Consider the following 14608-nt stretch of genomic DNA (forward strand, 5'->3'; position numbering starts at 1 on the left):
GATCGAGTTGGTTGGGCGTGGATGAACATGACCCCATGGAGGGCTGGATGAACAGGACCCCGTGGAGGGAAGGTTGAACAGTAGCCAGTGGAGGGTTGGTTGAACAGTAGCCGGTGGAGGACTGGATGAACAATAGCCCGTGGAGGGGTGGTTGAACAGGACCCCGTGGAGAAGGCTGGTTGAACAGTAGTCGGTGGAGGAGTGCGCGGTGGAGGCTGGATGAACAGGAGCTCGTGGATGAACAGTCGCATGTGGGGGCTGGAGGAGGTCGATGATGGATGAACAGTAGCCCGTGGAGGCTGGAGGAGGTCGACGGTGGAGATGAACAGTATCCCGTGGAGTCCCGTTTTGCGGTATGCCACACCCCTCCCGATGAACAGGACCCCCGTTTCGACCGTAGCGCTCCAACACAAGTATGTTTCCTTCATTTTGCGGTATGCCATACCCCTCCCGATCAACATGACCCCGTTTACCGTAGGAGGTCCAACAGAAGTCTGTTTCCTCCGTTTTGCGGTATGCCAGACCCCTCCCGATGAACATGATCCCGTTTCAACCATGGCTGGTCGAACACAAGGCTGTTTCCTCCGTTCTGCGGTACACCAGGCCTCGTTTCCATCGGCTGTTCCGTCCAAGCCGGTTGGCTCCCGATGAACAACACGCGTTCCGTTGCCTCCCGATGAACACGACACATTCCCTTGCCTCCCCATGAAGACGACATAGTTTTTTCGTTCCGACCCAGCCATGTACACGAGCCGTGGCCGTACGTATGCGTGAGTAGGCATTCGAGACCCCGCCTGTATGTACGTACGTGGCCGTATTTACTTTCTTGCAGCCTGGCCGCTGTACGTACGTGTACATGCTATGTGCGTGCCTCTACTATGACACATGCGCGCCTGTACTACGACACGTGCACCCTCTACATCGACTAGTATGTATGTACACGTTCGCGACCAGAATGAAAACGCTACGTACGCTTCGACCAGATGGGTCCCGACTATCAGGCACTTCCTTGCATGCGAAGATGTAGATGGTGGGTCCCATCAGTCAGGGGGCAAATCATTTTTTTCCCATAATATGGACGCACTTCCTTGCATGCGAAGATGTAGCTGGTGGGTCCCAGCAGTCAGGGGGGAAACATTTTTTTTTGCAAAATACGGTGGCCCGTCCGATGGGTCCCTGCTGTCAGGTGGAGGAATAATTATTTTGCACGCAGTAAGGAGGCACTTCCTTGCGGCTGTCGTGGACCCAGCTATCAGCCTCTCCATGTACAGTACTCTTCCGATGGAAGTCGTTCCTTGATCACGTTAACCACGTCGCGTCGAGAGCACCAGGGCGGTGGACGACGGCGAGGCCTAGGAAGGGGACGACGCGGAGCCGGGGAAGACACGACAGTGGAAGCCCGCATGGCTGCGGTGTGAGGCTGTCGTCGCCGCAGAATAATAGGGGGTGTGGGTGAGTAGAGGGATGGCCTGGCCAGCGGTGGGAGTAGTAGGGGGCGGTGAGGCCTCTGCGGCATCGCAGCCGGCCATGGGAGGCAGGAGCATGTGGCACGACCGACGCTGCTTTGGGCGACTGGAGAAAGAAGACCAGAGGTTGAAGAAGCACTACGGCCGCTAGATGGACATCGTACGGTCACTGCAGCTAGAATCGTTTATATTGGCTAAGTTGACAAAGCCCTTGGTACGCGTCAACTTAGTAGGCCCACAGGCCAGCCTCCGAAATAGTGCGTCCCAGATGTCAGGGGGAGGAACCATTTTTTGGGCGGCTAAAGCAAGAATATCCGAGATTGAAGAAGAAGCACGACATCCGTTGGATGGACATCCAACGACCACTGCTGCTAGAACCGTGTGTTGACTATAAGTTGACAAAGCCTTGCATATGCGTCAACTTAGTTTTTTAGGGGACGCGTCAACTTAGAAGGCCCACAAGTGTTTGGCAGAGAACATATAGCCCATTTGCGATTTGTAAGAATGTATATCCCATTTTTGAATTCTAATGGAATTTACTATAACCCATTTACAGTTTGTTAAAAGCACAACCCATTTTCTAGCTAGGACAACGATTAGTAATTTCAATCAACCGCTCAAAACAGAATTCAAATCTTTTTCCAGATTTTGATGGGATCCGAAATATTTTTATCCGAAATTTCTAGTGAGATTATATATAATTTCAAAATAAAGTTATATTATGTAAAAATCCAACGAAATATTGCACGCACAACAAGTAATGAAACTAAAATTTTCATATTCCAAAAATAATATATCTTTTAAACTAATTATGCGTTTGGTGCATTTTTTGTAGTTACTGCCCAATTATTATAATTACATCCTATTTATTATTTCTTAAAGTCCATTTTCTTGGTAAGCTTAATGCATACCTCCTAGGAAACTTTGCAGTCTAGCGGGGTGGATAATAACAAGTTGACCCGGATATTGTGTACAACTGTCGGCCCAGTTGTATCGCTGATGTTGAAAAAAGGCCTGTGTAGTACAGTAAAACCTAACATGGCTACTCAGCCCACATTTAGCGACGCCGGAAAGGCCCAAACAATGCTTCTGTACAACTTTTTGAAGTAACTGAGCTCAATTAATAACTTAAGAAAAAAGTTAGAGTACAGTGGAACCTAATTAAAAGCTGTCACGAGCAAAGAAATAATTCAACGGGTCCCACTTGTGCGTGCGTGCGTGCGTGTGTGTGTGAGAGAAAGACCCATCGATCGATGCTCGTAAATACATCTTTCAGCCATATGCATTGCTAATGCTCAGTAAAAACTTATATAGTTGACACAATCATATAGAACATCATAGCATACTGAATTTGCATACAAAAATTTCACGCAGGCGGCACAATCAGGATGGAAGTAGTGGATCGCTACGGGTAGGGCTATGTTGAAACCAATGAACTTGTACATAAAGGTTCATTGTCTTTATCAATGACGGGGAAATATCTTGAATGTTGTGCGAAGAAAACAGATAGACAACACAATAAGTTCTGCTAGCACATTAAGTTGGCGTACAACCCTTTCTAAAAAAAGTTCAGGTACAAAATTAGAACATGTTCACAATCAAATGTACTGGCACATCAGTGTTTCACACCCATAGCTCGGTTTTAACTAGTATCTGACAAGATTCAGTTGTTACCTGAAATTAGAGCACATCCAGGTAGCCAACCCTGCCTCTTCTCCCAAAGAAGCAGTGGCCTCCACCGCGCGATGGAGTAGGCCCTGTGCCATCCATCGTTCCGAGCAACACGGGGAAAGTCTGACGTTGACTCCTGTAATGGACGTCGTCGACGGACCCTGGCACCAGCGGCGGCGGCAGGACTTCGATTAATGGATTGACCACTTCTTCGACATGCATGAACACTCAATACAGGTACATCCCTAACGTGGTCTGCGGGGCCTTGGTGGCGACGAATAGTACAACCCCGGTTCCTGCACCAATATCTCAACACCAATCACCTTCGATATGGTGGACGGCTTCTTCATCCATGCCATAACCGTCAGAGCACAGCTGTCTAGAGGAACAAACATACTTACAAGCTCACCTCCAAGGTCGTTGATAAGATCATTCATGGACTCGCTGTTCCAAGCATGTCGAGGCATGCCGTGGAAGGTAAGCTTTGTTAAAAACTCAAGCTCAGAGGGCACCGAGCCCCATCCTGGGTGCGACCGATCAAAGCTCACCAGTGCGCCATTACAGAACAAACGCCGGGAAGATTCAAACACATGACTGCATTCGAAAGTTGTCCGGAACCTGACGAAGAAATCAGCCGGTGGCAGACAGACTTCGACAAGCAAGTCACTTATTTGGATGCCATGCGCAATGCCAAGTGCTTTGACAAGGTCGTCCGTTGAGACGGGAGGTCGATCGCCGTTGATGGTTACCATCAGCACTTTGCCGGCAAACTGGTCGTCAAGCGTCGCCATGCCACTGTTGAGCGACAACACGCAGCGACCGAAGGCAGGACGGACCTCAGGATCTCTGGCTCGGAGATCTGCGTTGACCGTCGACATGATATTACGCTTGAGTACATGGAGTACAGGAGGGGGATTAGGGGGAACTGGAGTAGGAAACAAGATTCCAAAGGTGGGGGAGGGGCGGGAGATTGGGGATGAAAAGGTAGCATCAATTTCGGACACGCGCCAATATGCTCTCGGCGCGCAAGCGCACGAAAACACCGGTGGCGCCCACATGTCGGCCTAAGATCCTTATTCTTTCTTTTTTGGAGAGCCCGGCCTTTTTTGAGGATCTTTTGAGAGCCCGGCCTGAGAGTCATAATTGACCTATTTGGCATTGTGTTACTACTCGGCCCATATTCAACGACACCTCGCTGGCCGAAACAAGTGTACATCATCAAAAGACATTGGGCTCAAATAATAACTTGAAAAAAGGAGATATACTCTGAACACTGGAGAATGGTGATGCCCTCATTTAGCCCACCAGCAGTTCAAAACAATAAACAGTTCGAAAGAACGATATATACAATATTCAAACACTGACTAGTGACTACTACTGACATAAACAACAAGACATGATAGTTCATAAGAAGTCTTGCTATACCACCAAAACGCACCCATCTGCAGCGCTCGGACTCTCGTGATCTAGACGAGAATGACATTCTAAATAGAGGCAACTATTACATAGTAAGAGTGACATAGATGAGGATGACCAAATGACAAGGAATATGCATAACAAAAGAGAGAACTAGCCATACAGAACAAGCAGCAAATACAACAAGTCATTCGAAGAGGGATGATCCAACACCATCATAATTTGCAGCCCCGCTTCAGCGACCAGTGGTCCGGAGACACCAGTACTCCACCCTTTTGACGCAACAGCCCAATTACCTATCAACCTGAAGGCTTGAACCACATCACCGCCTGTCGTAACTGAGACATCCAAGGATCAAAGTTAACCCAGATGCCTTTGTCATTCTCACCTTCTTTTGGCTGCAGGTTGTATTGTTGACAATCAGGGGAGTTTGCTCCCGAACTCCTAGGGCTCGCCGTGTAGACACAATTTTCCATAGCAAACAGAGCCTCTCTGCCATCAAGGTCCTTGCCAATGGTGATCTCCTGGTTAATCGGATAATTGAGTCCGAGAAACAAAGAGTGTGAACCAAGGTTGTTTACCCGCCTCCAAATCAAAAATCCTGAAGGCCCCAACAAGCTGGTATCCTGCTCATAGACATAACAGCCACTGTCCGGATACTCACATATTTCACGGTGCTTGTATACAGTGGTTTTTTTTTGCAATATAACTTTTTCGGCTCATGTGTCCGAATGATCATCAGTCTTTTGCCGCCGTCTGATCGAGCGAGGAACCAGTTGTGCTTCCCTGTTTTTGACAAATGTGGTGTGATTACAAAGGGCAGTAACTATAGGGAAATTGCATCATATCAAAAAGGACATGCATTGTTAATGTAAGATCAACATTGTTTAGAGTATGAGTAGGATAATGCAAGAAACATCATTGATATGTCCCTGTTGGAACTGGGAGGAAAATACAGGGAAATGTATACTGGGTTCGAAAATATAGAAGTGCCATACATGGTTATACTCATGTTATCTCGCAATCGATTCTTCACAAGAAACTACCATGTCATGCATGTTATGTAATCATGTTTTGTCCTCACAAAAAAATTCTTGAAGGTAACTAACATACCATGCATTTTTATATACTCGTGTTTTGTGGGCAAATTTTTTGTGAGGATATTATTCTAGCCATTGATTGCTGAAGGGCGAATATAGGTATGTACACATGGTAAGCATTACAGGATTTCACTACTTCCAAATATAGAGTTCTCCATATGCACATCTACTTCCCTAATGTATGGTTAGATGAAACCAGCAGTGTGGTGCATGTTTCTACATCATGAAAATGAGGAAACTAACATGGCCGTTGATACACACTCATATAGTAGTAATATATAGATTACTGTAAAATATGGAGAATATCCATATATTCCTAACCGTTTGATTATTCAGGGGTACAAATTGGCTATAATGACATGGTCAAAATCGCATGAATTAACTCATTCCAAACATAGCCGATTTACGGCGTCTCTAATACATTGCCATAGTTCTACTCAAATTCTTCTCAAACAGGGATATGCCAATCATCACAAAAGTTCAAACAGTGTCATGGCGTCATCATTAACATGAGGCGGAAACAACTTACACGCGCCGTCCCGGCAATACGTGGTGCCATCTGCTTTGTCGATCGCGTAGATGATGCCATTGTGTTCAATAGCATCACAGAAGTGTGTATCAGCTTTGACAATGATCCACTGCGAGCTGAGTTGTCTCCAGCTAAAGAAGGAACCGGTGTAAAGATAGGCGAGTCCATGGTCGAACAAGGCAATTAGCTTGAAGTCTGCACAATTCACATGTCATGTGGGCACTTGGCAGATTACAATCTTCTGCAAAACAAGGTCTGTCCAACTAACGTGGTAATCTAGATGACTTGGACCGCGATGGTAAAACTCTGTATAATCCAACGGAGGAAGGATAATCTCATGGGAGGTCTGAAAGTTCACGAGCACCAAATTTTTGCCGTCTTCTCTGACGGCAGCCATCCAGTGAGAGTTCATGCCGACCCAGTACATACCTGCTAAGAAGTTTTGGGCGATGGTGATCGGATCGAAGTCGAGGGAAATGATGTATGGCGACCCACTACATACCTGCAAAGAAGTTTCGTCTAATGGAGATCGGATTGAAGTGGAGGGGCATCATGTACGCCTTCGTATCATGGTGAGCAAATCTCGCAAGACCAGATAGCAGCAAGCAAGGTGTCTTGAAAAGCTTAGGCCTTGCTTCGATGATGGCCGTGTGCATGTCCCTCGAGCATGCAGCCAGCCGCAGGGCGCTCAACATATCCATACATGAACAATAGAGGTCGAGGATGTCAGTGGGGAGATTGCTCCAATCGTGGCTCATATGGATGCTGCACGATTCGCGTTCAACCATGGTAGAGTTTGGAAGGTGGGGATTTTGGGGGAGCTTGATTTACGGGGGAGAAGGCTGTCGGTGCTGGAGCGGCTCGCAAGGGAATACTGGTACTATGGGAGGCGAGCGAGGCAACGGTACACGGGGGCATAGTGAGATGGAGAAGGAGATGGAGATGGAGTGGTGCTTTGGGAGGGGGTGAGGGAGACGAGGCGAGGCATGCTAATGTGCTATACAACAGCGTGACAGACTGCACAGTGCACAGGGTGAGGCTGACTTTGGTAACCCAAACACGCCTCCTGGACTAGTGTCAGGCGCAGGGTGCTGTCACTTCACTGTGAGGACCAGATGAATAGTATTTTGACCATCAAGTGTACCACAGTTGTACTACTACTACTAGTAGTAGGAACATGAGTACTCCAGTACTGTATAGCGGAAATAGGTCTCCCGTGCTAGCATGCCTGTTCACTTCATCCTCCACGTATCATCCATATTGCAATCGGAACCAAATTCTCGTGCATGCGACGAAGATGGGCCTTTTCTTTTTTGAGGATAACCGTGTATTCCTTAACAAGAGAATGTTGTGTCTCCCACGCACGCGCCAATATCCATCTGAACCAGCTGCGATGCATTTTTTTTATCTATTTGCATAGGTCCCACCTATCAGGAAAGGTGCAGAAATAAAATGGAATCATAAAATGTCTCGCCACGGTGATTCAAAAGAGTGACCTCAACTAGCCAGTGGCACATGTAGCGCTAGAAGGATGGGCACGTACACGAACATGTACGACTCCTCAGTCTACCCGCATAGCCTTTTCGTTTAGTCTACCTAGCCGTCTAATCAACTGCCTGCACACCACTTCTCCCATTTACTTCTCCTTCGGGAATCGATTTTCCTCGACTTCTTCACCTCTCCTTCGTCTTCATTTGCATCCAAACCCCACTGCATTCACATTGTTTTAACCTCTTCACATACTCCTGGAGTAATTCCGAAGCCCCTTTAAATAATCATCTACTTCAGTTAGACTAGCCATCTAATCCTAATTCTCCAAACTATAGCCCTCCGTTCCAGCGGTTCCAAATGGCGAAAGAGTTCCAGATGCAGGTTTTTAGCGTCCAACATGTCCTCGTCAAAGGCTCATTGAGCATAGTTGCCACCGTCACCGACCCCCCAAGGGTTGTTGGGAAGTGGATCAACAATGTATCCAACTCCCTCGAAAAGGTAGAGATGAAGATCATCGGTCTCGACGCAGAGTACACGGAGGGTGCCACTGGGAAGATCCAACACGCCGCCGTCCTTCAGCTGTGCCTCGAAGATGATGTTTTGGTTTACCACATCATACACGTGCCCACCATACCAGGTGAGCTTCACGATTTCTTGTCTCGGGAGGACATATACTTATGTGGGGCAGCCATCAAAGGGGACAAACAGAAGCTGGCGTCGTACAACCTTGATTTGAAAAGCATCGCTGGCCTACAAACCAGAATCAAAATTCATGTAGAAGATTGTGATAAACAGACACCATCCCTATTCGATGTAGCAAATTTTGTGCTCGGTACAAATCTTCAGAAGGGTGACGAGATGCTGGCATTAAGGTCATCTGGATGGTAGAATTATCCCTTGACGTACGAGCGGATAAAATATGTTGCCCTCGATGCCCGTGTGAGTTTCGAGATAACTGCAAGGTCCAAAGAGCTTGTTGCGAAGCCGTCTCCCACAGAAAATGAGAACTAGAAGAAGAAGAAGAAGAAGAAGAAGAAGAAGAAGAAGAAGAAGAAGAAAATGCTGCACCAGCAGCAGGGCATATGGATGGATGAACTATTTCCTCTCTTGTAAAAAAAATTATTCCCTGTCGGTGTATATTGATATAGATGGACTATTTTGATGGTGTGCATGTCTTTGGAACAAGTAGTAGCGTGGGTCCACTTGACTATAAGGAACTATTTATCCTCCTAGCTTACTCTACTACTCCTTCCAGTGATCGGTTTGCAATGCATGTGTCCATAGACATGACATCTTGTCCATGGAAGTTCAACTACGGTGACCATCATGTTTCATCCACTGCCACTGGCGATTCACACGATGCCGCTCCAACCCACAGCACCACGTCCCCTGATGTGCGCCTCACCCCTCTCGGCCGCACCGCCGCTCTGCCTTTGTGTGCATGACATGTGGGCCACCTGAAATGCGGCGAGCATCAAGTTTCTACCACAGCCACACGTGATTCCCATGACGCCGCTCAAACCCATGACACCGCACGTCCCCCGACCTGCGGCTCACCCCTCTCGGCCTCACTGCCCCTCTGCCTTCGGGAGCATTACATGTGGACCAGCCACCTATCGGGTCCACATGTTATTGACTCAAAGGCAGGTGTAGTAAGGCGCTGAAGCTCAGTCCCGAGGGCCTTGAGAGGGAAATGTAACTTCTGCGCCAGGCCTTGTGGTGCTACCGCTGCACGAACTCGTGCCAATTTCGAGATTTCTTTCTTTACTATACATGCATGCAACAATTTAATGGACATTGTAATCTCAACATGTGATGGGGAGCTCTAAATTTGAATTTGAAACTTATAAAACGAAAAATTTAAAACAAATAAACTGGGATAGAGGGAGTATACTGTAGGATGTGTCCCATACAAAACAAGTCCCTGGTTTGTCACCACGAAGATGCGGTTAGAAAGGAGCACAACGTCTTCATACTCGTACGGCAACAAATCGGACGCAGACAACATGGTCCACCTTTGACCGCCATGTGCAAGGTTCGTGCTATCTTCTTCAATCTCACCGTGGTTCCATCGCACCAATTCAGGCGGTGGCCCGTTGCATGGCTAATCCCAATGTTGGACAAAGGTTCTACGGGAACGGTGTCACCGTTGTAAATGTTGTGCAAATTGATGTTGGTACCCTCCCGTACATATGCAAGCCAATCTCCACTCACACCGAGCCTAACCTGTGAAACAGTGGGCAGGGGGAGAATTAGGAAATGAACACGAAAGTAGTCTTAAGAATGCACTTACTACGTGATCAAACTCATCTTACCTGCTCATTGGAGGAAATCCGAGTGCCCCTCAACGTCGGCATCTCAATGGGTGTCAACTTGCAACTATGGCCATGCCGCGCTAGAGAGACCCCCAAGGAAACATCCTCGTGCGTTGCATGGGACATCAAGATGCATTTGTATGAGTAGTTTATCTTGTGAGAGGAAAGGATGAACGAGGGAAGGCCTTATTTGCAAATGTGGAGAGGGGTGTAGGTATCTTTTTGCAAAATTGCCATAGTTTTCTTCCTATCCGTCAGATATAAATCGGACGGCCTATATTGCAGGATGGCAGGCACACCATCATCACCAACTCTGTTTTTTATAAGACTAGCAAGATGCCCGTGCGTTGCACAGAACATCAAGATCTTGTGGGAGAAAAGGATGAATGAGGGAAGGCCTTATCTGCAAATGTGGAGAGGAGTGCGGGTAAATTGTCAACAGCCTATATTGCAGGATGGTAGGCACACCATCATCACCAACTTTGCTTTTTTGTAAGAGTATATATCCTGCTAGTATAAGAGTACTAGCAAGATGCCCATGCGTTGCACGGAACATCAAGATGCATTTCTTTACCCTATAAAGTGTGCGAATAACTTTGAGACATGATCGCTGGATGAAGCTAATCCGACATTGCAGAGATGGCAAATCCGAGCACTACTGGCCGTTGGATATCATCAACATTCCACCAGATTCTGCCACATGTACAATTTAGAAGACTCCATGGTTGAACTTAAGCATAATGCACAAACCTCAAAACACAAGCACTTCTCCTTTGTTCTAGAATCTTCCGTATCATACTTGCCCAAACTTTTTTTTCTAAATAAATTGCCATTATTTATTTTTTTACTTTATGCTTTACAATGCACAACCCCGTGAATCTTAACATTTTTATAAAACTAATTGATTTTGAATGAGATGAAATATAAGAACTAAACGGACATCTACATCATGCATATATGACTCAAAGCTTTACATGCTATAGTGTGTACTTATTCGTAATTTGGTTTCCAAATCTCATGCGTCCAATGCATGTGTACCTTACTAGTGTATGAGTAGTTTATCTTGTGGGATAAAAGGATGAACGAGGGAATGCCTTATTTGCAAATGCGGAGAGGGGTGTGGGTATCTTTTTGCAAAATTGCCATAGTTTCCTTCCTATCCATCAGATATAAATCAGACGGTCTATACTTCAGGATGGCAGGCACACCATCATCAACAACTCTGTTTTTATAAGAGTAGAGTAGAGATAGAGATAGAGACTACTACTACCAATGTGCTGGCCCGTGCGTTGCAATGGATCCAAAGTAGTAGAATAATACTTGTTCACGGGCTTGAAATATAAACACTCTAGTTTTGATATACATGTGTCAGTAGACATGACAGCTTGTCCATGGAAGTTGAACCACGTCGACCATCACGTTTCTTGTTTTTACCACTGCTACACCCACACGTGATTCCCACGACACCGCTCCAACCCACGGCACGACGTCCCCCGACGTGCGCCTCATCCCTCTCAGCCCCATCGCTCCTCTGCCTTTGTGTGGATGACATACGGGCCAGCTGAACTGTGGCGACCATCAACTTTCTACCACAGCCACACCCGATTGGACGCGGTATGCCTGCTCCGCTCCAGTGCTCCGATTCGTACTCCCGCACCATCAAATTGTCATCCATCGGCTGTGACACATTTTGTCCCGGGCATCAATCCTTAGCTGGAGTACTTCTATACTACAGGTAGTACCCACCGGTGTGGCCATCTATGCCTTGTAATGCCTCGACGCCCAACTGTGGCATCCTCGCCACGGCCACACGACCACCGGCCGGTTCATCTTGAACGAGTGAGTCGCGAACCACGCCACCACCACGAGAATGACATGTGGGCCAACCGCATTTAAGGTCCGCATGTCATTGACTCATAGGCCGGTGCACTAAGCCATTGAAGCTCGGTCCCATGGGCCTCGAGAGGGAAATTTAACTCCTGCGGCAGGCCTTGTGGTGCTCCCGCAGTACGAGCTCATGCCAAACCTAGAATTTGTTTCTTACTACTACCAACTAGTAAGGTACACGTGCATTGCACGCATGAGATTCTGGTGGTTTGTGCATTATGCTTAAGGGCCTGTTTGGTTTGCAGCCTAAGGTTGCCACGCCTAAGCTTAGGCATGCCACAATATCTTTGGCATGTGTTTGATTCATTGCCACACTTGTGGCTTTTCACACTTTTCTAGCTACATGGTCCACATGTCATAGACTCAACTTCTTGCCAAATCTTGCCACTTGTGGTGGCCATTTTGTTAGCCACACCTTTTGTGGCAGCCACACTTTGCCTAAGCTTAGTTGTGGCAAAGTTAGTCATGAACCAAATAGACCCTAAGTTCAACCATGAAGTCTTCTAGATTCTACATGTGGCAGAATCTGGTGGAATGTAGATGATATCCAACGGCCTGTAGTGCTCGGATTTGCCATCTTTGTACCGTCGGATTGGCTTCATCCAACGACCAACTTTCAAAGTTATTCACACACTATATAGGGGTATAGATATAGATGTGCCGGCTCATGCGTTGCAATGGATCCAAAGTATATCTATTTAGTGGAGTGCACTCTAAACACATTATCTATTTATTTTTCTCTAACATTTCGTAGCCATGCAACCAAGCCACATAAGCTTCATGGGTGCCCCCCACATCATATTATTCATACTACTTGACTGGAAAAAAAGATAAATCACCCAAAACAAGATCTTCCCATTTTTCTTCCTACAATGTTGTGTCGTGCACGTACCTAGTTGTATAGTGGTAGTACTAGTTGTATAGTACAAACTTTGTACTAGTAGGAGTAGTAGTACGGAATGCTCCTACTCTATCAATGAGCCCCATCTGGCACCAAATTTCTTGGCTTCCGTGCTACAGCTAGATCTTCCCCCCGTTTCTGTTTTCCAACTCGGCGGCGGGCGGGGTGCGGTTTGCCAATAGTCGGTTCGCTCAATTGCGGTCCCACATGAAAGTGAAAATGCTAGGCAACACGCCTTCCCTAAGCTATGTGGCGTGCCGGATGGGCCGTGGAGTACTCCCGATTCCCGGGCGTATGGGGGTGCGATGCGAACGCGGCATGCCTTTTCCTTTTACTAGCAATGTGCCCGTGCGTTGCGACGGATCCAAAGTAGTAGAATAGTAGTACTTGTTCACAAACTTGAAAGAAATCACTCTGGTTTTGATATACTCCTAATATATTACTTTTCACTTAAAATATATTTCTCAGGCTGTTTTGATGAGGTGGGGGAGGGATGTGGTTGCTTTCAACATAATAAGGGGTTTTCTGCAAATTGGAGTAGAGAAGTGGGCTATTGTTGCAAAAATGCCACAACTTACCTCACAACCGTTAGATGCAGATCTAATGGTTAGAAACGACGGATGGCAGACACACCACCATCACCAACTGAGTCTTTTATAGGAGTAGGAGTAGACAAACATGTATAAATTGTAACATTTGGTTCTGCTCCTTGGCACGATTGATAGATAGAAATAATGATTGGAAATGCTAGGGCAGGGCTATTTCCACCAGATAAGCAGGGTACATAGTAGCTAGGTTGGCGCATCGTTGGTTTGGTCACAGGCGGTCCGACATGTTCTAGTGTTTCTACCAAGATGCTCGCGCGTTGCACGAAGTTGATGGAAAAGGTAAGCACAACTTATAAATTGATGGATGGAGTACTAGTTACAGTGATGCATATAATTAAGCAAAGGGATCGCACATGTCGGTATTGATTGGAACGAGAATGCAATAGCACAATAAGAATTTGTGACGCCCGGATAGTTAAGCTACAGTAATCCCATGTTAATGGTGCCATGTCATCACATTATTGTTGCTAATCCTCACTTGATCCAAATCACTTGTCAAATTCATATTCAAATTATGAGTGAAATTCAAAATTTCTCAAACATGAAAACTAAAATGTTCTTCTTGTGCCAAATAATCCATAACTAATATTGGTTGTGAACCAACATTTTTGCAAATGTCTAAGTGCCCTAAACCACTATAAAACAGTGGCTAAGACTAAAGTTTAAATGCCTTTTAAATTATGAAGGCTGCAAACTATTTCAAAAGCCTCACAATCTTTTTGTGGCATTGCACAATAATTTTTTTGAAATTGTTTTGGCTAGTGGCATATTTTTGCAAAGTCAATTGTGATTAAAAGAAAATGCAAAAGCTATTAAAAAACAGTAAAAGAAAAGGCAAAAAGGGAAAAGGAGAAAGCCCCTGCCCCACTTGGGCTTCGGCCCACCCTGCCAACCCACCTATCTCGGTCGGTCGCCTCCTTTCACTGTACAGCCGACTGGGGCGCTCCCGTTCGTCCCCGTCGGACCAGGCGCACCTCCCAGCGATGCCACACCGACGGGGAGGGATAAGGACGCCGCTCCCCGCCTCCTCGGTCCCCACTCCCCCCACTCACCTCGCCCTCTGCCTCCCTCTCCTTCTCCCTCTCACCCAGATCCCCTTTTCCTCCACCGCACCAAGAGCCTCCATCACCATGCCGCCGCCATAGGCGTAACCTCCATGGCTACTGTCCGCCCCACGCTGCGCCACCATGCACCCTCGCTCCGCCGGCATCGACTGCACCTCAT

This window comes from Triticum dicoccoides, chromosome 6B, assembly GCF_002162155.2.
Source record: "Triticum dicoccoides isolate Atlit2015 ecotype Zavitan chromosome 6B, WEW_v2.0, whole genome shotgun sequence".
NCBI classification, from domain to species: domain Eukaryota; kingdom Viridiplantae; phylum Streptophyta; class Magnoliopsida; order Poales; family Poaceae; genus Triticum; species Triticum dicoccoides.